The sequence below is a fragment of the Aythya ferina genome (assembly GCF_964211825.1).
Source record: "Aythya ferina genome assembly, chromosome: 5".
In the NCBI taxonomy this organism is placed as follows: Eukaryota; Metazoa; Chordata; class Aves; order Anseriformes; family Anatidae; genus Aythya; species Aythya ferina.
This window is the reverse complement of record NC_140301.1, coordinates 65,025,969-65,050,574: the sequence shown is the minus strand read 5'-3', so window position 1 is coordinate 65,050,574 and position 24,606 is coordinate 65,025,969. Positions and strand designations below refer to the sequence as shown.

The window sequence follows — 24,606 nt, the reverse complement described above, 5'->3', positions numbered from 1 at the left end:
TTCACATGTCCAGTGCCGGTGGATGGTGGATGTATGCCGTTTGCCTGGTGTGTGGAAAACAGCCAAAGAAACAGCTAAGTACTGGTTACTTTGAGATTAGTAAATATTTTCCTCCCTCACTGATTTGGAGAGTTTGTTTTGTGACCTCTGCAGTTTGCTCCTTGTGCACCTCCACAAGCTGTCTGCGGCCCCAGTCCCTCCCGGTGTGTGGGGACAAGCAGGTGTCCCCGCTCTGTTCCTCCGCTGCCTTCCGTGCTGTCCCCCGCCCTGCAGCCCCCTGCCAGGGGCCCTGGGCTGAGTTCCTGTTCCTGCCAAGCACTGCTGACTGCTGTCACCCCAGGGCTGCTCTCCAGTGGTGGTGTAGAAAACCCACGAACAAAAGCCAGCGGGAGAGAAGACGTGGTGGTGATGTGCTCCAGCTGCTGTTGCCAGAGCTCCTGGCACTCCTTACCCCGGGGTCTCACCGTAAGGCCCCAGGAGAGGACGCGCTGTCCACGGGCCACAGACAGACACCAGGCATCTGCTGCCAGCCCCCAGCCCACTCCCACCTCGTTGGATGGGGTCTGCGTGTGCCAGACTGCTGCAGGCGGTCCTGTGCAGGATACGTCATCTTCCCATGGGGGGACACCAGCTCCACAAGATGGACAGTGACAGATCAGAAATTTATCTATAATAAAAAAAAGCCTACTGGAAATTAAAGCAGTGGAAAGTAAACATAGAAACAGTCCAGCTGTCGGGATCAGGAGGACTGGGAATGCTGTCTGCACACGTGCAGTCCAGTCCTTTCCCATTGCAGAGTACAGCCTCACATAATCTTGCCAATAAATGAATCAGGCCCTGCCCAAAGCCTAGTTAGACCTCTCCTCTCTGCAAATCCTCCTGAGGGATCTTTCCAAGACATTTATCAGACATTTTTATTTGCTGACAACTTGCACCAGTTCTTTTTTGCTAATATTGCTTCATAACACAGATAACTTTTTTCTACCCTAGGTATTTTCCTACCAGCATATCTGTATCAGGAGTCATACCTGTGTTCGTTTTGCTGTTCTGAAGCACAATGAATGTAGTGATTTTGCACACTGGCCAAAAATGTGTATAGTCACACTGCCACCACCACTGCCACCACTTTGAGAGAGGTGGCACCAGCCTTCCACCAGCACAAGGAAGCTGCAAGTAGCCCCCGGGGATGCAGCTGCACACATGTTATGGGGCACAGGGTGCATGCTCTCGGCTGTATGTGTGTCGGAAGGTGGTGTGCCCCCCAGCTCCTGCCCTGGCAGCTCTGGGGCCAGCAGAGAAACCCTTAATCCTTGAGCCATGGGCCACCTTTTAAGTTACCAATTGCTATCTGGGATTTTTTTTCTATAAACCGTCTTATACATACGACGTTTGAGGTGGACCGGTTCAGCTTTAACACAAGCCAGTGGATGATGAATGTCAAATAGGCTTCCAAGGAGGCTGTAAGACAGTCAAAAATGTGTGAGACAAGGAGGAAGTCAACACACTGCTGTCACCCGCCTTGATGCAGACATTTCACTGTAGACTAATGACCTCGCAACCCCTTTTTCCAGTTATATCAGAAATAACATAGGCCTTTGGAATTATTTCACATTATAATATCCACTGCTGTATCTATGCTCATGCTTCTAAATGACAGTAATTATACAGCTCTTAAACAGCCATTCTCTTCTAAGTAGTCTAATATTCGTCTTCATTATTTAGGAGTATTCATCCCTAAAAAATTGTCTGACCTTTAAAGTCCTAAAATCCAACTGAATTTTAAAACACATTGAATTTAGTCTGTGCCTGGACCAATCTCCTCCTGCCACTGTCTTGGAGGACAAATGTGATTGCAGTGGGTAATTCACTGCTGGCACTGTATCTTTCCTGAGTGTGTGTGAGACAAACAGCTTCTTGTTTGTTAGCACCTTGTCCCTGGGATCTGGGGGAAAGGCATGGGAGAGGCAGGCATCGCGTGGTCCCGCACTGTCTGGGCAGATGCTTACAGGGGGGCACACAATGAAGCTGGAGTGTGAGGGGCTGGACATGGGGAGAAACCTTCCCCTCTGTCCCAGGCCATGGTGTGGGGCCTGGAGGGGCTGGGGGATCTCCATCCTGGAGGTTTTGGGGAGCTGATGGAGTAACACCCTGAGCAGCCTGGCCTGAGCCCAGCGCCAGCCTCATGCAGAGCAAGGGCTGGGGAAGGACCCCGGGGCCCTGTCCCACCTGGTGGCTGTGTCTGGGAGTCAGCGCAGGGCCACGGGGTGGCCTGGACTACAAGTAGCAGTTCTGCTGTTCCTTTTGTTCTCTGTTCACTTCACTTCAGTATTTACCTCCCAGGATGTGAAGTTACACAGATACCTGCAAACGAAGGGACTGAGCTGCCCTTCGGGAACAGCAGTTTCTGCCCCTCGGGGGACGCAGGAAGGTCCCCTTCCTGTTTTTTCCAAACGCTGTGGGGACACAGCAGGTGCAATGTGAGGGCAACCCCAGAAGGACACGGACAAAGCAGGGCACTCGTAGAGGCACTAAGCAGAGATATGCAGTGCTGTTATGTCAGTCTGCGGCACTGCATTGTGTCTGAATGATCACTGGGAATCATGTTCTTCAAAGGAAAAGCATTTTCAAAATGTGACCTCTTTTGTCCCGTGGAAAATGTATTTGTTAGTGTATCAGCCCATTCTTATCCCGGGTCTCCTTTCAGTCACCTCTGTCCACACAATGTATTTCAAATTTTCAGCTGGCAGTTTTGCAGTTTTCTTGAGTGGGCAAGCATACCACTAAGAGTTTTCTCACATTGGCTTGTCATTGTGTGTGGCCATGACACCGCTTTGCAGCTTTTGTGTGACCATTCTGCAGCCTGCGCCCGCAGCTCACCATGAGAGGAGGTGAATCAAGGTGATTGCGACTGCCAGGTAACACCAGTGCATTCTTCTGTCTCTGCGAGCTGTCTGAAGGTCGCTGGTCATGGGAGTCAGGCTATGGCCAAACCCCCGTGTTCCTTGGGCAGCAGGTGCAAGGGCACTGCGAGCGGGTGAAGCCAAGCCCCGGCATGGCAGCACAGCACACAGCACACGCAGCGCACACAGTGCCTGCAGCATGCCCTGCCCTGTCACCCCAGAGGGAAGAGGCCTACAGCCCCAGTGAGCAGACATTACAGACACATTTTCACTGCAGGCTCAGGTGTGATGGGCTTAGGGGGATGAAGCCCAGCATCAGCCAATGAGCAGTACCTGTTGCAGCTGGAGAAATAAGGATAAAAGGAACCAGCTGTCTGATGGACCAGCCTGCCAGCTGGTATAAAGTCAGCCCTGCTGGGGTTGGGAAGGTGGGCAAGGGTGTTGTGCTGGAGCGTGTTTGTGGAGGTGGGATTCCATCATCTATATTTGATGAAGATACTGAAAAGCACTGGTCCTAAGACAGGCTCCTGAGGGACACCACTCGTCACCAGCCTCTACCTGGTCTACCTGGACATGGAGCCATTGACCACCACTCTCTGGGTGCAAACTTCAAGCTGATCCTTATCCACTGAATGGTTCACCCTTTGAATTCACTTCTCTCCAATTTGGAGATCAGGATGTCGTGTAGGACCACGTCAAAGGCCTTATGGAAGTCCAGGTAGATGACATTTGTTGGTCTTCCCTTGTCAACTGATGCAGTCACTCCATCACAGAAGGCCACCAGGTTACTCAGGCACGATTTGCCCTTGGTGAAGCCATGCTGGCTGTCTCGGATCACCTCCTTGTCCTGCATGTGCCTTGACATTGCTTCCAGGAGGATCTGTTCCATGACCCTCCCAGGCACAGAGGTGAGGCTCACTGGTCTGTAGCTCCTGGGTCCTCCTTTCTACCCCTTCTAAAGATAGGAGTGATGTTTCCCTTTTTTCAGCCACCGGGGACTTCACCTGACTGCCAGGACTCTTCAAATAGGATGGAGAGAGGCTTGGCAGCTCCATCAGCCAATTCCCTTGGGACCCTGGGATGCATGGCATTGGGCCCTGCCGACTTGTAGCTGCTCAGTTGCTTCCAGAGGTCCCAGACTTGCCCTTCCCTTACTGTGGGAGGGACTGTGCTCCCCCAGCCCCTGCCTGGAGGTTTGGAGAGATATGGGAAGCGGGGGGGAGGTGGGGTGCTAGGGGCAGGGAAGAAGCCTCAGCCTGAGAGTAGCTGCCAGTGGTGCTGTGCTGCAAGGACAGGCAGGAAAGCCAGCACAGGTCAGTGCTCTGGGTGGTTCCCTCAAAGCTTTTTATCTCTTCTGTGCTCCCCATAAGTATGGCTGTTGGTGGTAGGACTCCCTTGAATCCCGGTTGTACAGCACTGCTGGGTTTGTGGGGGGTTAATGGATTGTGGGAAGCTAAAGACCCATTGCAACGTGGCTTTGTGTGCTGGCATCAAGGCTTCTTTGTGCACGTATGTGGCTGCTTCAGATGTTTCACAGAACTGGAAGCTGTTGTACAAGAACAGCTCAGCCTTCCAGGATTTTATCCTCAGGTTAGTTGGGCTCAGTTTCCCTGCTTGATGGGTCGGTCTAAGGCTGCTTTTTTTTTTTTTTTTTTTTTTTTTTTTTGCTTCCAATTAGCATTCAGTTCTAGAAGGGACTCCTGAAGCCTTCTGCATTCCCTGGCCAGTCAACCTCTGTTTGCAGTGTTCTTGGCTGTAACAGAGAGAGAGTGAGGGATTTGTTTCCTGTGTCCTTGTTGGTTTCCACCCTCTGATCTCATCCTGCTTTTCCACCTCTGTGTGGGTGGGGAATGGCAGTGCGCTGGGATGGTGCAGCAGGGAAAAGGGTTCCAGGCTGGCAGATCTATTTGATAGCTCTAGCCTAGGGGGGACAGAATTCCTCTCACGTCTGCTGAATGTTGGCTGCATCTAATCAGAAGTGCAATCACACTTCTAGGTTCCTTCCAGGAGGGGTGCTGCTCCCCGGGGTGGGGTGGCTGCACGGCGTGCCCAGGTGTGCAGTGCTCTGCACGCACAGCCCATGTGCGTCCTGCTGAAACCTGCGCCACTCGCAGCCCAGGCAGAGGGAAAGGGAAAGGAAGGCTTCTCTTCCTGCAGGAATATTATTTGTTGTGCAGTTTACTGAAACCAGAGAAGCTTTATAATCGAACATGAGCAGCTAGCATTATCCAGGCTGAAGCCAACTGTATTAGTGGAATGCAAGCACTCCAAAGAATGTTGATTTTGTGATTACTTTAAAAAAAGAAACATTCTTAAAGGATGAAAAAAAAAAGGTGGTAGCTTTCTCAGAACAGTTCTTACTTTTATAAGATCTAATCTGGGGTTCAGACTGACCTGACAGAGCCCTCTCACAGCAGTTCAATACAGTATGCTCCACAGTATCTTGCCAGCTGCATGCTGTGAAACTTTTGCAGTCATTAAATAGTGAATATATTTGACATACCACAATTACAGAGTCCTCTGGTGAATAACTGTGCTATAAAGCACAACTGTGAGGACTGCTATTTTAGAATATGCAGTGTTGTAGTTCCTGTTATTTGTGCTGGATAATATGGTGTGTAACTGTTGAATTTTGATGCATTTTAAATGGGGTTGAAATATATTAGTATATTTTGCTGATGTAATAGAAAGATGGAGTGCACATGTATCCTTTCTTTCCCTATTACTTCATAACATTAAATGAACAAATAACTAGTCTAGTTCGTATGTGAAGATGCAGGTTATACTTCAAAGTGATACAGCAGGGTACAAATTGCACCCAGCACTTCTGACACATTGCAATAAACTGAACCTAAAAAAAATCCCTGCAATATAGGAGAGCTAAAACTGATTCTGTTTCTTTGTTGGAGATAGAGGCAGCATTATTAAGTGTGCAGAGCCTCACCCAAGGGACAAGGGCCTGTGATGCTCTGGCTCTGCAGAGGAGAGTGGATGCATGCCTGTGTGTCCTAGCTGCTTGTGGCATTGGGTGAGTTCTCCTGGTCCCCTCCCACAGTGTGTCAGCAGTTAGGAACAAACATTGTCAGGTGGCACTGGAAGAACAACACATCGAGTGCTTTAGATGTAAGAAAGAGGAATTCATCAAATCAATGACAGGCTCAGTGCAGCAGTTAGAGGAGGTGCGGACAGTGCTGCACCAACAAAGTGTGTGGGTACAGCACTGGCCTCTCAGCTGATGCTGCCTGCTGCAAAGGCTGTGACTTCTGTTTATGGTGCCAAGAATTGATTGTGTGATGGGGTGCTGAGGAGGCTCCAAGGGGAAAGCTGTTACTGTTCACTAGTGCTGCACAAAGCGCCTGGATCTGCTGGGCATGTGCAGCATCAGCACAGTGCTATGTAGGGCTGTGGCCGAGGACGTGCCTGTGACTGGAGCGCAGCACAACTGATACCAGCACTGTGCATGCTATCTCTATGGCAAAGGCTGGCTGGAGACATGCAGAGGAGGGGAGCAGTGGGACAGGCAGTGTCTCTGAAGAGACCTCTTGGTTCTCTGCTGCTTGCTGCTGGTGGCAGAGGCTGTACTCCTGCTGCTGCAGGTAATGGCAGGTCATCAATCCCATTCTAGTGCTTACCAGTCAAGCATTTGAAATGTAGATCTAAAAATGTGGTGCAGGTGAGGAGCTGAAGGTCTTCTCTTGCAGTAATGGGTTATTGTTTTTTGGTGCAGTTTGGCTCCATAGTTGTACCTTGCAAACTTCATCCCCAAATGCATTAGAACACAAGTTCTGTATTTTTGATACTGAAGGGAGAACTTGGTAGATGAAAACATTCAGAAACAATCACATAGAAGAGAATAGTTCCCTATTGTGGTGCTATGAAGGTTCAATACAAATCACCCTGGACAAGTCACGGCTCTGGTGCCTGGCATTACAATTTAAAATTATCAGAAATCTAGATATGGGTTAATCTAGACTATCAATCATAGACCTTTTAAAATCAAAATAAACGTGCTTATATCTTGCTAAGGTCTAGAATATAAATAAGTATATTACAAAAAAAAAAGTCTTTAGCTTGGCCTCCCAGACAAGCACATCTTTTTCAGCTTATGAACTAATTACTGGAAAAAGCATTGGTGCAAGCTACTGGTATTTAAACTCCTCAATAGCACAGGTGTATGAGGGCCGTGACACAGAAGCAGGGAGCACTGGCAACGCGGTTCATCTAGCTCTGAACTCGCATCGGTGTTCCCGTGGGACCAGTGTGCTGGCTGGGCACGGGCTGGCGGCCCCCCCACCCAGAGCACGGCCGCTGAATGCGGCTGTTGGCATGCTCCTCGCTGCGGCAAGGCCCTGGGCTGCTGGCAGCTGGGGGAGCTAGGTAGGGTTGAACACCATTCTTCTGTCAGTTTTCCTCCCTTAGCCTTTGCCCCCTGTCACAGGTGGGTGCTCTGTCGTGCTGGGCCTTTCCCCTCCAGCTGTCGAACGGGACTGGGTGCATCCCGTGGGCCGCTGGGTTCCTCATCCTGCCTGGGTACAGGGCGTGCAGGAGCTGAGCTGGGGGGAGCCTGAGAGCTGCTGAGCTTCTTTGGGTCCACATGGGTTGTGGCACCACGCCTGCTGGGTGCAGCTCAGGAAGCGCCTGGGCAATGCTCGCAGGGGTCCCTGAGTGGTCCCATGTGGAACCTGGAGCTGGACTCCATGGTCCTTGGGGGTCTCTTCCAACCTGGGCTCTTCTGACTCTAGTTCTCTGTGGTTTGGGAAATGTGATGGTGCACGTACCTCTGTGCTGTGTGCTCTGGAAACTGTAAACCACACTGCTTGGCCAGGCTACCTTGGTCCAGGCATCAAGCTGAAAGAAACGGCAAGAGTGAGCACACACATGGACATCTCCTCTCCAGAGCTGCAGCAGCTGACTGGGCTTTATGCAGACATACTGACTCAGATTTCCTTTCTTCTGCCCACACAGAAGCAAAATCTTGACCTTCTGAGTGTGGGGGAGGGCTGAGGCAGGATTGTCCCTTCTGACTGCTGCTGGTCCTGGCACAGCCGGCACATCTTGTTGCTTGTGTTGGGTGAGTCACGCCTTGTTCTGCTTTGCTCTTTCTACATTTTTGTGTCACAAAACCCATCCAGCTGCTAAATGTTCTACCTTCACCTCTAAGTAAACAGCAGCAGAAGCTGATGTTGCATGGTGGCAGATGGAGTTTATGAAATGCTGTCTGTTTAACGTTTGCATGGTGCAGGACAAATATTGCCAGCAGTTCTTGGTGCTTCGGGATGGAAGTGTGAGCTCAGCACTGGGGCAGATGCTTGCTCCTGTGCCTCTCCCAGGATGGGACTCATGCAGCATCTCACCTACAAGTGTCATGAAGGGCTTTCTGGGGGCCCTTGCCTGTTCAGTGTTCCCAGTGCCGACTCTATGCTACAGCAAATGTTGTGAGGAGTCGGGGAGCCTGGAGGCGCAGGAGGGCCTCTGGCTGCCCACCCAGCTCCCGACCCCCTGGGGAGAAGCAGCCTCAGGGCTGGGAGCTGCAGGAGGCCCTCGGGGCTGCACTGGTACTGCCCTGTGGGGCCTGGGCCATGCCAGCAGTGTCCTGGCGAAAGGAATGGCTCTTGATGTATTTGGGTGATGTCCTTATGCTGGGCTGGTCAAAATAGAGTGGCATGGGAGGCAGACTTGCAGAAGAGGGGGTTGCATGCGTGCTTGGGTAAAGGGTTTGCCTTTATCTGTTCCTTGCTCTCTCTGACCATAGGTCTCGCTGCAGTAGCACAAAGGTGTTCTGTGCAGGCTCAGGACTCAGCCTATGAGCAGCAATGACATGCCAGATCTGAAGCCTTTTGGAACACAGCTCCCCATGCCCCCCGTATTCTGTCTACAGTCCTGTCTGAGAACACCAGTGCCTGGTGCAGCTCAGGCACGGCGACAGCAGGATGGGGCCGGGTGCGGGGCCGCCTTCCTCTGGCCATGCCACAGCCCAGCACCCGCACACAGCCCTCCTGCCCGGCCGTGGAGCAGCAGCAAGAGCAGAGCGCTATTTTTACGTCTCATTTGCCTTTCGTGACGGCGCAGATGCTGGTTAGGATGGGAGCGTTCACACGGCTCAGCCCACGCGGAGATATTTTTGTGCTGGAGGAATGTGGGGGCTTTGCTGCTGCTTTCCTGGAGCACCGACAGCGGCTGGCACAACACAGCCCTTCGCCTCCAGGGCAAGGCTCCGTGGAGGGAAGCCCTGCCCTTGTCTGGCAGGATCCGTCTGCTTGCTGGATGCTCAGCTGCTGCCCCTGCGTTGTGCAGAGGTCAATATCCAGGTCTCATGCCCTGTGGTGGGGTGAGCGGTCATGGACAGGGCTGGCAGTAATCAGACAGTTCTGCATCCCTTCCTAAAGAGGGTGACCTCCCCAACACAGAACTGACATCAGCTAAACTGTACAAAAAGCCCTGGAGTGTGTGCTGGGGTTATGATAGAGAAAAGAAGGGATGATGGATTTCTAGGAGCTGTTTGTGAAAGCTTTGCCTGATTCCTAGATGGAGTGTCTCTGATCTGGACAAACAGGGCTGCAGAGCTAACGACACCTGAGCAAAGAGTGGGGTCTGTGTGCTGCTGGGGATGATGAGGAGATGCAGGTCTGTTGCTGGGTCCCTGTATGCAGCAGGGTGAGGGCACAGCCCACCGGCCCTTCAGGCTCACAGCGTGTGCATGGATTTCTTCCCCCCCACCCCCCCCCGAGGGCTTAAGAGCCTTCTTGGGCTGCTGCTCTGGCTGCTGTGCCTGCCCTGGGAGAGGCGTGGGGCAGGTGTGGGGTGGTCAGCAGGCTGCAGAGGGTGGGGTGTCTCAGGACAGAGCGAGGGATTTGATGCTTGGGTTACACATCACCCAGAAGTGACACCTTGGGACACAGGGCTTTGACGTATGGTAATGCCCTTTTAAAAAACAAACAAACAAAAAAACAACAACAAACAAAACACTGAGAATCAGAAAGGACAGGAAATGTCTGCCTTGTGTCTATGATGGATAGGGAAACAAACAGTGGGTGTGCAGAGTGTACAGTATCTGGAGCAGAGCTGGGAACTGCCTGAGCTGGGAGGGCACGGGCAGCTTCTCTGGGGGGCTGCTGGTCCAGCGGGGCTGGGGATTCAGCGGCTGCCTCTGGGGCAGTCTCCTGATAGTCTGTCCTTCCGTGGTGAGAAGAGTACTTCTAAATGGAAATCTAATTCTGGAAGGAAACAGAACGAACCAAGGGACTCTCCTGCTCTTTCTACATGAACCTGTTGCTCTCGTCTTTGCTGCTATTAAGCAGCTTTTCTGCACAGCATGCAGAGCGAGAAGTGAGTCAGTGGATGAAGTCTCTCATCCCGCTGCGCCACCTACAAAGTTCCCTAGAGGTGTCTTGAGTCACACCAGCAATCTCTTCTGAGGTAAGTATGGAAAAGAGGAGCTCAGCCACTGAGACAATTGGTGGTTTTCTTTAGAAAGCAAATTTATACAAGTAGGCATTTACAGACTGGTAAAACAAGAAACCCCACTGCCAAATAATCCCGTTACTGAACATGTACAGAGCACATGTTACCTTTGGTGAAAGACTTTCCTGTTACGTTTCTCAGTTCCAACCACAGTATGTCACTTTGGGATTGATCGGAAGATGCTGACAGTGACATAAGGAAACAGTTTCACAAAAACAGGGTGTGAGGTGTGGGGCCCCCTTTTTAAACATAACTGAACCATTGCTGATGATGAGTGCCGTTAATGTTCCACTGGTAAACTTCCTGGGAGAGAAATTGTAACCTGGCTGGTTCTGATCTGTGTGGCTGTTCCAGTTTAAAGGTTGTTGGGTCTATGGGGTCATCCAGTCACACTGAGGAGTTGGTTTTGGCGTGGCAGAGTGGCACCAAGCTGTGCACACACGGGAGCTTCGTGTCGCACTTGCACTTTGTGCAGGAGCCTATGAACCAGTGTTCATTTGCTGTGCTTTGTTCCTCAGCTGCTGTTCAGGATGTGTCTGTTCCACTTGGGAAATATTTGCTGTCATCTTAATCATTCTTTCTATTTGGCTCTTATGTCAATAATGACTGAGGAGCAAAATTAAGCATCCTTAATAGGCTCTTGTGGGGATCTTATCAAAAGCCATTTACAATTCTTCACTTCTGCTTTAGATAAAGTGTGTTTGTAGCATGAAACCATGCTGGTGGCTGTCACAGTGCTTGTTGCAGTTCACAGCAATGCAGAGCGCTGGGCAGTGTGTGCAGGGCAGTGAGTGCCGGGCAGGAGCTCCGTCAGGGTGTCTTCCTTCCACACACCTCCCCACGGCGTTACGGGGGTGTCTGTTTTATTGAGCTCTCTGCCTGCTGGCCAGGAGCGATCCCCGGAGGCTCCCTGTCTCTGCAGCCCCTGGGAAGCACCCCGAGCTCTGGCAGCGCCTGGGCTCGGTGCCATCCATCTGCCTGGGCACCTGGCCCTGCAGTGGGGCTGTGTCTGCGCGGTGCTCACAGCAGGAGCTGGGCAGCTTGGGTGGGACTTCGTGAAAGCCCCCACCTGGGGCAGAGCAGGGCCCAGCACTCTGCGGTGCCTTCAGAAAAGTAAAATCGATGTCACTGGGAGAACCGAGCGGAGCTGATGGGAGATGTGTAGCGGATTGTATGTTGGGATTTTTAATGTGGAGCTAGGGCTGGAACAAGGTTTTCTGTCTTTCTGGTAGCTTCCATCCCTGCATGGTAGAATAGCCAAGTCCTTTCCATCCTTGGTCCAGGCAAATGCATGTCAGGTTTCAGACAGGGACTAATGCTTCAAGGGGGCTGGGTGGTGGAGTTGGAGAATTGGCAGCCCTCTGGTAGTAGAGCTCTTACATGAAATGTGTGGTTCTGTCCTCCCCTGATGGTTGGGGAATACTTGCACACTGCTGCGTAGCTCGATGCTTTGGTTAAGACAAGTGAGCCACCTGATGTGGTGAGAGGGCAACCTCAGTGCTGCTCCTGTCGTCCTGCTGAAGTCCTACCCAAGAAAACAGAGCATCTCACCTCAGTGGGTGATGGTGAGGGCCAGCCGTGCCAGGTGACTGCCTTGCAGCATGTGCTGAGCCTGGCCCCAGTGAGGTGCCTCTGAGACTTACAGTGCTCCCATGCATCAGATGGAGGAGGGGTAATGTGCAGGATCACCACCACAGCAGGAGCCCCTGCTGACTAACCTGCTGCCCACCGCCTACAGGCTTCAGAGCGAGCCTTTAGGGACAGCCTGCAGACCAAGACGGGGTTTCTTGCTTGGTCCTTTTTTACTGATAATTGCCATTAAATAGGCTACTGCTCATCCTGCTGCTATTCATATCAAGCCTTTCTCTCTTCTCCCCAGCTGTGAACCTGTTTGAAGCAATAACTTTATTTAAGAAATAATAGAGTAAGCGGGAGGACCTGGTGTTTCTGCTCTTCCAGATTATCTGTATGGTGAATATAACTATTTGATGTGGAAAAAAAAATATAAATGGCCATCTTTAGCAGCTCTCTCTTTCAATCCCCCTCCTCATCTCCTCCTTCCCCCCCCCCCCCCCCCCCCCCCAGATCATTTAGTTTTTCTTATTTGGTGTATCTTCCTCTGCTTTAAATGGGTCTTCACATTATCCATCTTTGAACCCTTTTCAGAATCAATGAGGCAGTGAAAAAATGGAGATTTACATGAGAAGCAGTTCATGTATTTTAGCAAAGATCCTTGGAGCCTTCCCTTGACAATGATACAAGTTATTTCAAAAGCAGGGTAACTGGCTCATTTGTATTTTGTTTTAAAAGAATCTGCTTCTTTCCACTCCCTTTGTTGGCTGGAGCCTTGAGTTCAGTTCTCTGAGGTTTCACCCTGTTGCTCTCGCTGATACCAAAGTCATTGCAAATACATGTTTCCCATCAATATGTGTTAAGCAAATAAATCACCACTGCAGTGCTTTTTCATGTGCAGGCTTCTGACTTCAGCATTTTGACTAAGCTAAAGTGAGATTTCCCCCAGCACAGCCTCTGGTAGGAGACTTGAGCTTGGCAAAAATGGTGATGGATGGGAGAGACAAAACCCTGTGGGTGTTAAATTTGTCCTCTGTACTTTGTGCAGCCCCTGCAGGCCTCTGGCTGGGAGCTGGTGGTGCAGATGAGCATGCCATGGGCGTTTGTGGTGTGTGACAAGGAGAGCAGGGGCCCGTGGCGGGCTGGGGCCAGGAAGAGGCAGTGGGGCTCAGATTGTTGGAGCTGAACAACAGGGGCTGGAAGAGAGGCAGCTATGCCTGCCGGGTTGTGTGAGACACCTGGCCTGCACCGTGCTCAGCCAGGGCTCACTCCGTGACCGCCGTGTGCCCGACCTGCTGCAGGCACCACCACGTCCCCCATCCGGCCCGTCTGCGGCAGGGACCAGCCTGCTTACAGCCAAGTGAGCAGGTACTTTGGTGTAAAAACTAAGAATGCTGTGTCCCTTAACTGCCCAGGAGCAACCTTTGAATATAAATGTTACCTGACCTTTGGAGGGGTGAAAAAAACACAAGTAGGCAAATGTGTCTGTGTGACATCTGAGAGAGCCACAACTCCAAGCTGGAATGGGAAGTAACTTAGTTATCCCTTTGGAGTTATTTTGGAGAAGAAAAAACACTGAATACAAAACTTACATCCATTTGGTTACCTACCAACACTACCACACAAATTTCTTAAAGGATAAAAGCTTACATTTATATGCTCAGTCTGAGCTTGTGGGCAGCTCCAGGCTGGGTGTGCAGCTGGAGGGGGGGCTTTCCTCTGAGCCCCTGCTCCAAGGCTTTGCTTTGGGTATGACAAGCTGGCGTGCACAGGGTGTGTTCTTTGAAATGCTGCTGCCAAGACAGTTGGGCCAAGATTCTGAGTATATTGTGATGAGAAGATTATTAAATCAAAGAAAAATCTTAATTGGTCCAGCAATTAGCTGTATGCACAAGATAAAACATTGCAGTCTGAAGTGGCAATGTGAGAGCCTTTATGAGAACCTGGCTGGTTATTTTAAACACCGCATGCCACTAATGGTGACTAAATCCCAGCAGGCAGCGTGCTGGCTAATGCCCACAAGTTACCATGCCAGCCTTTATTTGTCCCTTCCCAAGCCCTGTGCCTGTTTGCACTGGGTGTTTGCTCATTTCTGGGCAGTGATGGAGGACAAGGGACAAGTGCTCAGTGCTGAGCTGAGGCTGGGGAGAGCAGCAGCCTGGCAGCTCCTGCGTGCACCCTCCTGGGACCAGGGCTCATGCCCGGAGCCACAGGGCCAATTATATCTGGCATGGTTATTCCTATGGAACAGACTGACCGGAGGGATGGAAAGCATCTGTCCTCTACCACTGGCTGCACACAGCTGGTCCTGTGTGGATCATGCATCTGATTCCAGCAAAACCGTGTTGGAGAGGAGGTGCATGCTCTGGGTCCTGGGTACCCTCCTGCCTCTCTGGTCACCTCTTTCTTCCCCAGGTATATTTTCTCAGTATTTTTTAATGGCTTTTCCTGACATTTTTCTTCATAAAAATAAGTAACCAATCTCTCATTACTCTAGCAATAGCAAATCTAAAATTAGAGCTGCAGGCTCCATACTGACAAGTCGGTGTGGTCCCAGCCTTGCATGGGCTTTCCGTGGTGCAAGACAATGAGCTTGTTTTCAGTGGGACAGCGACTGTCTGATGGTTAGGTGGCCACTGCCTGAATTTGCTTTGGTTTTAGCTTAACTTGCTTTTTGTTAATTACTTGCCAGTGCTATCAAGGAGCTCTGCCAGGTGGGGTCAGCATCTGTGACCCTGCAATGAGTGGCAATGGGAAGTGGCTGCCCAGGGGTGCCAGCAGCCCTGGGTCCTGTGGGCTAGGGCAGGGGCACAGCCAGGCGCTGGGGAGCTCACCTAGCAAGAATGTAGCTGTATTTTTAATGATTTAAAAAAATAATAATGAGATAATTTGGAATGTAGGTGTTAGTGCTGTTGTAGCTGGACTAATAATAACTGGTTCTCATATTTCGATTAGGCTGGTAAAACATTAATTAGACCAGCAATAAATTTTTGGCACCTTGGATGTGCGCTCCTGTTTGCCTGTAACAAGATTTTGAGTATAACAAATGAAGTGTATATATTTTTATGGCAAGTCATAACACTTCCTCTGAGGTATCTTAGGTTTCATTGGATGATTCCAACTAATTGTCCTTGAATTCATTATAGAGAAAACTCTCAGCTGTCATTTGAAATGACTGAGATTTTTAGACATGGAAAATGACTGTTCAGTGGAGATAATCTGCCAGAATTTCTTATTGCAAAGTCCTGTGTTTAATATCTTGGCATTCCTCCTTTGTTTCTTCTAATGTAAGGCAATAGTTATCATTACTGTGTCATCTGCCTGGAGTGGGGCTTGTCTTCAGCACTTCTCTTGGTAGAAAAGTAACTCCTTATTTCCTAATTGCTGGATTAATGTTTTGAGCTCAGGAAGTTAAACAGTGGCAGGATGAGACAGTCATGCAGGGACAAGGCACAATGAGACAGCTGCAGAGCTGTGCTGCCACAGTACTCTGATAAGGGAGAAGAATGTATCATTTCCATTGGCAATTATGTTCAATCTATAGTAGCTTTGCTTCATATTTGCAATCCATTCACCAGGCTTATTTTGCAGTCATATGAAAGCAATCATGTTTACATGATTATACACACGTGGAATACCTAAACATAGAAAATGAGACTTACAGAGCTCAGTGTGACAGCTGTACTTTCTTCTGGGGGCATACTTGTTCACCGAATTTGCACCCCCTCTCCCCCTTGTTGGCATTTCAGTGAAAAAAAATTTTAAATATAGAAAATGTTAAGGATATGAAGGATCATTCTCATAATTTGATTTATGTTAACTTCTGTAAAAACTACAAGTTTAGAAAAATTGTCTTTTCATTTGAGGTTTTCTTTTGTTCTGTGTTTTTTTTTTTAAGACTTTTTGATAGTAAAACAGATGTAAAGTACATACAAGGAACAGACGCAGTCTCAGAACTGATGTTTTGCAAATCCTTTACAACTTTCCACTCATATTGATGTAAAACCTGTGATCAGACTGCATCAAACTGCTTGACATATGGATCTGCACAGTTTGTATCTGTCAAGAGCAGAAGAGACAGCACGGTGAGTCAAACACGGTGGGATCTGAGGAACAACAGAGTTCTGGTTCCAAGAAGGAGAGCTAATACATTTAAATGGGGGCAAAACTCACGTCCATGTTACACTTCCCAGCAGCCATAGCAGTGGGCATAAAACCTCCAAGAAGATGGGATGGGATCAGTCTGGGAATAATTGCTTCTGACCCAGCACTTCACTTACTGACTCCCCTGCTGAAGAAGCGCAGGGCCAGGCTGCAGAGGGTTCCCCAGCTGCCAGTGGAGGTGACGAGAGCTCCTGTGCCTGTCCTGGCTCCTTCCTGCCCCCACACACATGCAGAGAAGGGCTCAGCCCATGGGCTTGGTGCACAATGTCCTGCTGTCCTCATGCACCTGCTCAGTCTGCTGCTGTGCACACGGAGGCTGGAGGCTGGTGCTGCCTCCAGCATGAGTGAGGGGAGTGGGCAGATGAGTGGCAAGATGCCAGCCTGCACGTGGCAAGTCCCATTGCTCCTCTTTCTCATTGCTTGGGCGCTGCAGCGTGCCAGGAGGTGGCTCCCCATTGCATCCTGCTCAGCTTGCCAGAACCCTGGCCCCTAGCACCCCCACAGTGCCCTCATGCTCTGGCTGCAGCACCTGGAGTCATGTGGTCACCCAGCCAAATCTGCATTCCTGCTCTGGCAAAGCACTGGTTTCTCACAAATAGCTGCTCTCAGATGGTAGATCCCAAATCTTACATGCTACTCCAGATTTATCCTGTGCTGCCAGAACTGCTCTTAGCTGCAGAGGGACTCCCTGGTCTCTGTGCTCATAGCAAACCCTTGTTCATCTTCAGACGTTGCTACACAGACATACAGCGGGACACATGCTTTGCAGAAATTGAACCTGAAGTTGCATTTGTATAAATTTATTCAAAATCATTTTGTATGGTTTAAAGGCTAGAAAAGAACTTATCTGCTTCTCATTCAGCTGCTGACATGGCTTCTGTACATTTTGTGCCAGTGTCTCATTGCTGTTGGCACAGGGAAGCTGCCCGGAGCTGCAGTGGTGTGGGCAGGCCTGTCACTGTGCGGGTGCTGGGCTCCTCGTTGGAGGCAGAGTGTTGTGATGGGGGGGGGACAAGCTGCGGAGGAGAGCAAGGGCCCTGTAGGGCCAAAAGGTGGCAGGGCGTGGGGCTTCTAGGCTGGAGCCGTGTGGTGGGGAACTGGGGGTGCAGGAGTAGGCTTTGGAGAGCTCAAGTGTCCAGGGTGACCCCGGTGCTGCTACTGCTGCTGGTGTGGTGGGCAGCAGCTGGCACCACAGGCTCCGAGGTTTGCTCCTTGCTGACTGAGTCTCCACGAGCTGTATGATGATGTCAGGACCAGAAATACTTTAGCGAGTTTAGTTAGCTCTTCGTGGGAAGTCTCACAGTGATTTTACACTTACTTAATTCCTTGAGAGAAACGTTGCACATCCATATACATCTGCTATTTTATAGCCTTACTAGTTTTATTTATCTGTTTTGTTGAATAAACAAGTCTTTTCCTGGCTCAGGAGGGTGCTTGGTGTGAGCTCTTTGAGGTGCCCCTGTGCTGAGCAGCTGGAAGGAGCAGACCTGCGGCGGGGCCAGGCCAGGAGCAGGCTGTGCAGTGCGAGCTGCAGGTACCCGAGCATGGCTCCTGCCACCGACTGCAGCTCAGCCGACAGCTGATGTGTTCTTATTAATTTGCTAATGCCATGGGAGAGACTCATTAATTGCATTGAGAACTGATAGGCAATGGCTGGGACTTGTTATGATTATCTGGAAATGATGCTGTACAAGCTGACATGATTAAAAAAAAAAAAAAGATCCTGGCAGTTGTCCTTTGTACACATCAGCCCCTGCTCAGCTCGATCCATGTTCCAGTCTGTCTGGGGGATCCAGCAGCAGCCCGTTGCTTGATATTGCTGTGAACCTGCTAATGCCTGGGGGCAAAAGCTGAATGTTCCTCTAAAGGGAAAGTGCTGAGATTGCATTCTGCATGTATTTCTGGTGCAAATTGATATTGCTTCTTTGGCTTTGTACCTCTGAGCATAGCTTGACCAGAACTGGGGAAGGCTGAGGCAGAGAAATGACTGAGGCACAGGAGAAGCAGTGTCTGGGGGTGCTGCTGGCACGTAGCTGCTCGGAGCACCCTTCTGCCCATTCCCTGGCTGTGCTGTGCTGTGACCTTCCTGGTGAAAGAAAATTCAGTGCTGAAGTATCTTATTTCTTTAAAGGGGAGTTTGTAATATTTATAACATTCACAGCAAAATTAAAATACATGAAACAGACATTGCCCTGCAGGCGTCTTTGGGCATATGGAGAAAAGAGCTAGCAAAAATGATTTATTTTCAGATATAATGTAAAAAAAACTTTCTTAATTTTCAGATGTCTATTAGCTAAAGCACAGGTGAAACAATAATAAATCAGCAATTTAAAAGATTTCTGCCCACTTTTGGCAAGATTGGCACTATGATTCAGTGCTGCTAAGGCCATTTGGCAGGTTCATACCAGAATAAGGCTTGGAAAAGTGTGACTTTAATACTCCTGTGAGTGAAGGATCAATTTCTGTTCAATTTTTGTTTTTAAGATTAGTAAGAAGAGACAGATTGTCCAGTACAAAAAGAAGGAAAGAAAAGAAAATCACCTGTGCCTGGTGCAGTGCCATTACAAAGAAGCAGCCTCTGAGCTCAGTGTATCTGTACACAGGAACCTGGTCTCCAGCTGACTCGTAAATGAGGCAGTCTCCTCAGTGAATGCACTTTCAGAGAAAGCCCAGTGTTGGATTGCTTTTCATATAAACGTTTCAGCAGAGGAGACCCCAGAGTGCTGCTCTGAAGCTGTGGCTTGCATTTCAAGTGTATATACAGAAACGTGTCTTCCTTTCTTTCTTGGAAAAGCATCCAGACACAACTATTAGCATAATGCTACAGCGTAACAGCTGTGCTGCACAGACACCCACACCAGAGTGTTTCTTACAAATAACTGATTTACTGGGGCCTTGGCATGGCGCATTGCACAGAGAGGGAATGAAACCTCTGCCTGGCCTTGTTCTTTCTGTTCTGGAGGCCCTTGGTATTCCTTGCTAACATTAATAGGGCTTCCCTTTTCCATTGAAAAAGTACATTTACCCCAGCTCTGGGCTCGTCCCTGTTACCCTAATGGTGCTAGCGAGATTGGCTGCACCCTCTCCACCCCTGCCATGAATAACTTGCAGTGATATCACCAGCTCTCTTCCCTCTGACTTTTGCTCTTACTGCACTGGCTGCACAAGCATCTCTTTTCAGAGCAGTGCACCTCTTCTCACGCTGCAGGAATGAGATGTGCTGCAGCAATGCACCCATGTGCCTCACCCCACTGCAGGGCATCTCTGCACCCACCTGGCTGCTCACCCCATCGAAGAAGGGCCAAACCTCTCAGAGTCATTCTTCAACAAGTAAAGCATCCTGAGAGAGGCTCGTAGAGCGCATCAGGATCTGGCTGCAGGCTTGTCCTGGGAATGTTGAGTCCCTCACAGCTATCAGCAGTGTCCCCACCACGGGAGGCTTCACAGGACATCCCTCTGCCTTGCAGGCAGTGGCGGTGACACCCGGTCTCCCCAGAGACCGCCCCCATGCCCTTATCAGCACTTCTTCATCCCTGAGCTCCACAGCATCTGCTGATGCCCGGGCTCACGTGTGTCTGTGGAGCAGAACAAAGCTCTTTCCTTTGCTCTGCATGGGGAAAATGCCCCATGTGGCATGGCAATCTCTGCCAGCTGAAATAGAGCAGAGCCAAAGGGACTGCACATCCTTAAAAGCTTCAAAGACTGAGAAGGTACTGCTGACAGGGAATGACTGTGGCAGGTCGCTTCTACAGGGATGCTCGCTCAGGAAGCCCAGCACCCCGCTCCCAGCAGCACTGCACTGGCATCGCTCGCTAAGCGCCACTCTCCTGCAGAGCAGTGCACGTGCTGCGGAGCCGACCACGGGGCTGCGCAGATGTGTTTTGTCTCAAACCATTTCTGTACTGGTGAGTGGAAGACAAGATCAGTTCCAAAAGAATGGATACAGAAGTGCAGCTGGGAGAGAGAAAAGGAGAAATATTTTTCTCCAATTACTTTATTCTTTTATTCTCATCAGTCTTCTTAACAAGAAAACAAGTACATTTTTGGTGAAGTACTGGTGCAGATAACTCACAGGGAAACTTTAGTATCTTCCTGAGCATTGCCCAGAGCTCTATATATTTTGGTGTTCACCCTCTCTCTGCAGGGCTGTGTGCTGCCTATAGCCTTCTCAGAGCCCCTGGCCTCCCTGTACTGCCACAAGTGCTGCGAGATTGTGGGACTGCAGAACAGGGTACAGGGGAAACCTGGTGTTGTGATCTGAGGCAGAGGAAGAGCACCTGACTCATTGGACAAACTCAATTTCCTTGGCTTTCCTATTTCCACTTATGAGCAGAAGCAGTAAAAGACCTCCACTGTCACTTTTTAATTTTATTCTTTTTTATTTTTTAATCAAGACACTTTGCAGGCAGACCATGCTTTACACGGGTATTCATATGCCTGCTGCATTTAGCACAAGGGAGCCCATCTCATACCAGAAGTCTTGGCAAATAGCACTGGAATACAAAGGCCTGGCAGCGAGGGCTGCTGATAAACTCGGCCTGGCCAGACACGCAGTGCTTCTCCTGCTGAGGCTCAGGGCTGCACCCGCATCCTGGGCTGGGGAGCAGGCAGGTGACTGCTGTAGAGCGGGTAACACGCTCCTCTTGTGTGGGCAGACACAACAGGCTCCAACCGTCTGTGGTTTGAGCACAGCATCTCCTCAAACTGAAAAAAAAAAAAAAAAAAAAGAAGAAGAAAATCTCTTCTCGATCTGAAGACACCAAGTGCTGATCAAATGATACTGGCCCACTTCAGAGGATTTGTTTGATCCTTTTCTAAGTGGCTTAGTCTCCTCTACACGGAATACACAAAATCTTTTCTTATATCCAATTAAGATTTCTTCTAGGTGTGGGTAGCACTTTGCTCTGTTCAAAGGCTCTCTTCTCCCTGCTGCGGGAGAGCTCGGTGCGTAGCGTGAGCCTGCTCTCAAAGGCACAGGGAGGGCAGGACGCGCCTTGCTTGTTTTTTTCTGGTCAAATTGTCAATTGAACAGAGCATTTCACAGTGGCACAAGCAGAAAATAATTGGCTACGCTGCACGTTTCTGCATGAGTACCTGGAAATCAAAGAGTCAGAGGGAAGAGGTTTGCTCTGTTTGGCGCTTACGTGGCTGCAGGTGGGGTGGGAGCACGGTGAGTGGGGGGCACAGGGCCTGACTGCTCCCCCGGCATGGGCACACCAGGAAGGGCTGGGGACAGGGCTTAATGGTGGTGTTAGTGATGGCTGGGCGTGATGATCCGATGGGTCTTTTCCAACCTAAATGCTTCTGTGATGCTATGATCAGCATGGTTTATCTGCTGGCAGCCGAGGGCCAAGCCGGCTGTGGGGTCTCTGGGGCCTGCCCTGTGCCATCCCCTCGGCTGCTGCCGCGCCTCCGCCCCGGGGACCAGCGGGGTGCAGCTGAGCGGGGCCCGGCCACATCCTCGTCCTCAGTGGCTGTGGATCAGCTCTCTGCTGGGGGGCTGGATACGTTGGCATGTTAGAGGAATGCTTTTCAGAAGACACGATCTTTTCAAGGAGGCCTTTCCCTGATGTCCGAGTGATACAAAACCAGTCTGTAATGTTTTGACTCGGCTGCTGCTGTAGATGTGGTGCGGTGGGAATAGTGAGCTGGAGTCATCTCTGCCTGCATCTTCAGTGCAGTTGTTTCCAATTGCTTGGCCAGTCAATTATATTTTAGCAATTCCTTTGAAGGCATTTTGCTTGCACAGGTGTCACTGAAGATTAACTTTAACATATGAAGTCTATTATTTGGAGCTCATGCTTTCCCCCACCCCCAGGAGAAACTTGGCTCAACTGTCAGAGCCTTGGAGAGGTTTGCAGAGCTGGCAGCTAGAAATAAAAACATCTTTTAACAGCTCTTTTAATCTAGCAGAAATAAAGTCTAGCAAAAGCCAATCAGTGAAAGCTAAAACCTGACAAACTCAGACTAGAAATAAGACACAGGTCTTTATGACTGACTGTGATTAACCAGGACTGCAGTTCTCTCCGGGCCATAGCAGGCTCTCTATTTCTTGAGGTCTTTACACCAAAACTGGGTGTCTCTGGTCACCTGAGAGCTGGTGAGTTGGTCCATGGAGGAAGCAGCTCTGAGGCTAAAGGGACTTGTCTCCATTCCCCCAGCAGGGATTATTTTCCATAGGATCCTGGTGAGCTGGGACCACTCTGTGTATAGACTGGAGATGGCTTTATTTTAGTGTGATCTAGAGCTGTAGCTAAACAAAAACCAGTAGGGGAATCTGGATCTTGTCTTTTTATTCTTTCTTTATGTCCTTGGATTTAGCGATTAATAACATTATTATTGATAATCTCTAAAAGATAGCTGAAATGTGCAATAGGGCAATCTGTTCATTCATTACTCGTTCATGACTGGCAAAGTTTATTGTATGATAAATTAGGCTGGTGGATTAATTGTAGCTTCAATATATCTAATAGCAAATACGAGGCTGCAGAGCTGAATCCCAAGTATTTGGAGAACGGGTGTCTTGGTTGGCGAGTGGGGGTACTTGGCAGTTAATCCCTCTTCCTTGGGAGGTCTCACACACCAGTAATTTCAAAACTCTTGCCATAATTAAGATTCTGTTTTCCTCTTCGCACAATTCTTTGGCCTTCTCTTTAATATCTGAGCTCAATGTAGCTGTTTCCCTGTCTTCATGGCTGCCTACTGAGATGTCTGGTAACAGCACGTTACAAAACTGCTTCTATTTATGCTTATGCATGGTCACAGTTTGCATTAACTTTTAATTTATTAAAATTATTTCATAAATTACTGTTGAACAAGGTCAGATACTTTAAAGGATTAGTTAATACACAATCTTTCGAGTTAATATGCTAAATATAAGCTGGTTTGGTGTATTGTTTTCTATCTGATGTTCTTAGATGGTGAGTATTTTGGAGTAGGAATGGTCTTTTCCTAAGCACAGCCAGTATTCAGTACAACTGTTTCCTTAATGTAGCTGAAGAATCTAGCAACCTCCATATATGTTTTTATTGCTTTCTATAAAAGGTAATCCATGAAATAACTAAAAATTGAATTGTCGTTCCTAAATCTATCTGTGAGATTTATATGAAGTTTTGTATGAATTAGTACAACCTTAGGAGTAAAATTCCAAAGCTTGAAATTCTCCATAGAGTAAGTTCAAAGATCCTTAATCCTCCTAAAAGCTGTTTGCTGATGTTAGCCTGGTTAAACACTTACAGATGTACTTCTCAGCAACTCCTATTGCTGAGAAGTCTCTGCTGCAGAGCTGGATTTGCAGAGGGAATGAGGTACTCGATATTCCTAACAGCACCCTGCCAGCACAGCCCCCTGTGATTCTGGTGAAGCAGCAGGTTGTTGATAACAAATTGCAAGATCATCAGTGGTTAGCAAAGGAAACCTGCCAGAGGATCTGGAGGGCAGGACTCACCCCTGGCTGCTCTGCGGGTGCAGTTCTGCCGGCCCCAGGGTGCAGAGCAGAGCCGGGGCAGTTCGCTGCCTGCTGTGCCCTGGTGCTGCACCGGCCGGGCCTGTGCTCCCCACTGCTGGCAGTGGTGTGGGGGTTGTGGGGTGGCAGGGGTACCGCAGGCAGGCTTTGGGAAGGACTTGGCCCATTTCCAGTGGCCATCAGGAAGATGGTGGCAGGAGTGTGATGCAGGTGGCACCAGGTCCTGCACCACAGCTGTGAACTGTGTGGCTGGCAACAGTGTAGTGAAAGAAATCAGATTTATGACACAGATGCTGCTGAGAGTCCTTTCCTCACATTGTCTCTCCCACTGTCTAGCGTCTTTGCTCTGCTGAGGCCAGAAATCTCAAAACCAGGAGGTTCAGTAAAGTTCCTGCCCTGTTAGAGGAAACAGCATGTGCTTTTTTGGCAAAGGTGCTCTTTACCACCAGCCATCTCTACAATAATTAGGCCACCACAGTTTCTGCCTACTGTGTAGCACCTTGTCCAGGAGATGCAACTTTCCAAAGTGGACCTTCCCTTGGAAGAAGCCAGAATGTGCCTGGCTGATAGCAGCACGAAGCAGAAGCCTTGCTGGAGGTTTGGGCAAACCATCACTGTTTGTACCACTACTCTATGTTTCGTCCTCAGTTTTTCAGTCTGACAGTCCCTTAGGGAAGCTCTCCAGGCAGTTTTCACCTGTAGTGCTTGGGATTGCTGTAGTGCCTACTGCAAAGTATCTCACCAAGCAGTAGGAGCTGGCTGTAAAGCAAATGCAAACACAGTATTGAAGTGTCCTTCAGGCTTTGATTCTTAGGATTTTCAGCATTTCATTGTATGGATCAGTATTTAGAAACTGTTGTTGCACTCTGAAGAGGTAATTTCTTTCTCTTTTCTTGGTAGAAGTTTGAAAAAAATGGCTGGGTCTCAGGCAAGACTGGGTTGGTGGCTGGGAATCACAGCAGGTCAGATATCCCCATCCCTGCCAGTGCTGGAAGGCTTCACCTCTGCTGAACATTGTCTGTGATGTAGGACAAGGAAGACAGA

At 49.4% G+C, this 24,606-nt stretch overlaps 1 long non-coding RNA gene across 1 annotated transcript; it reads left to right on the top strand.

Annotated features, from left to right (window-relative positions):
* Window positions 1-3,289: 3,289 nt before the first annotated feature.
* On the top strand, window positions 3,290-17,341 carry LOC311437900. Its single transcript, XR_014693793.1, has 2 exons — window positions 3,290-3,808; window positions 15,832-17,341. It is a non-coding gene; the product is annotated as an uncharacterized lncRNA (long non-coding RNA).
* Window positions 17,342-24,606: the final 7,265 nt, after the last annotated feature.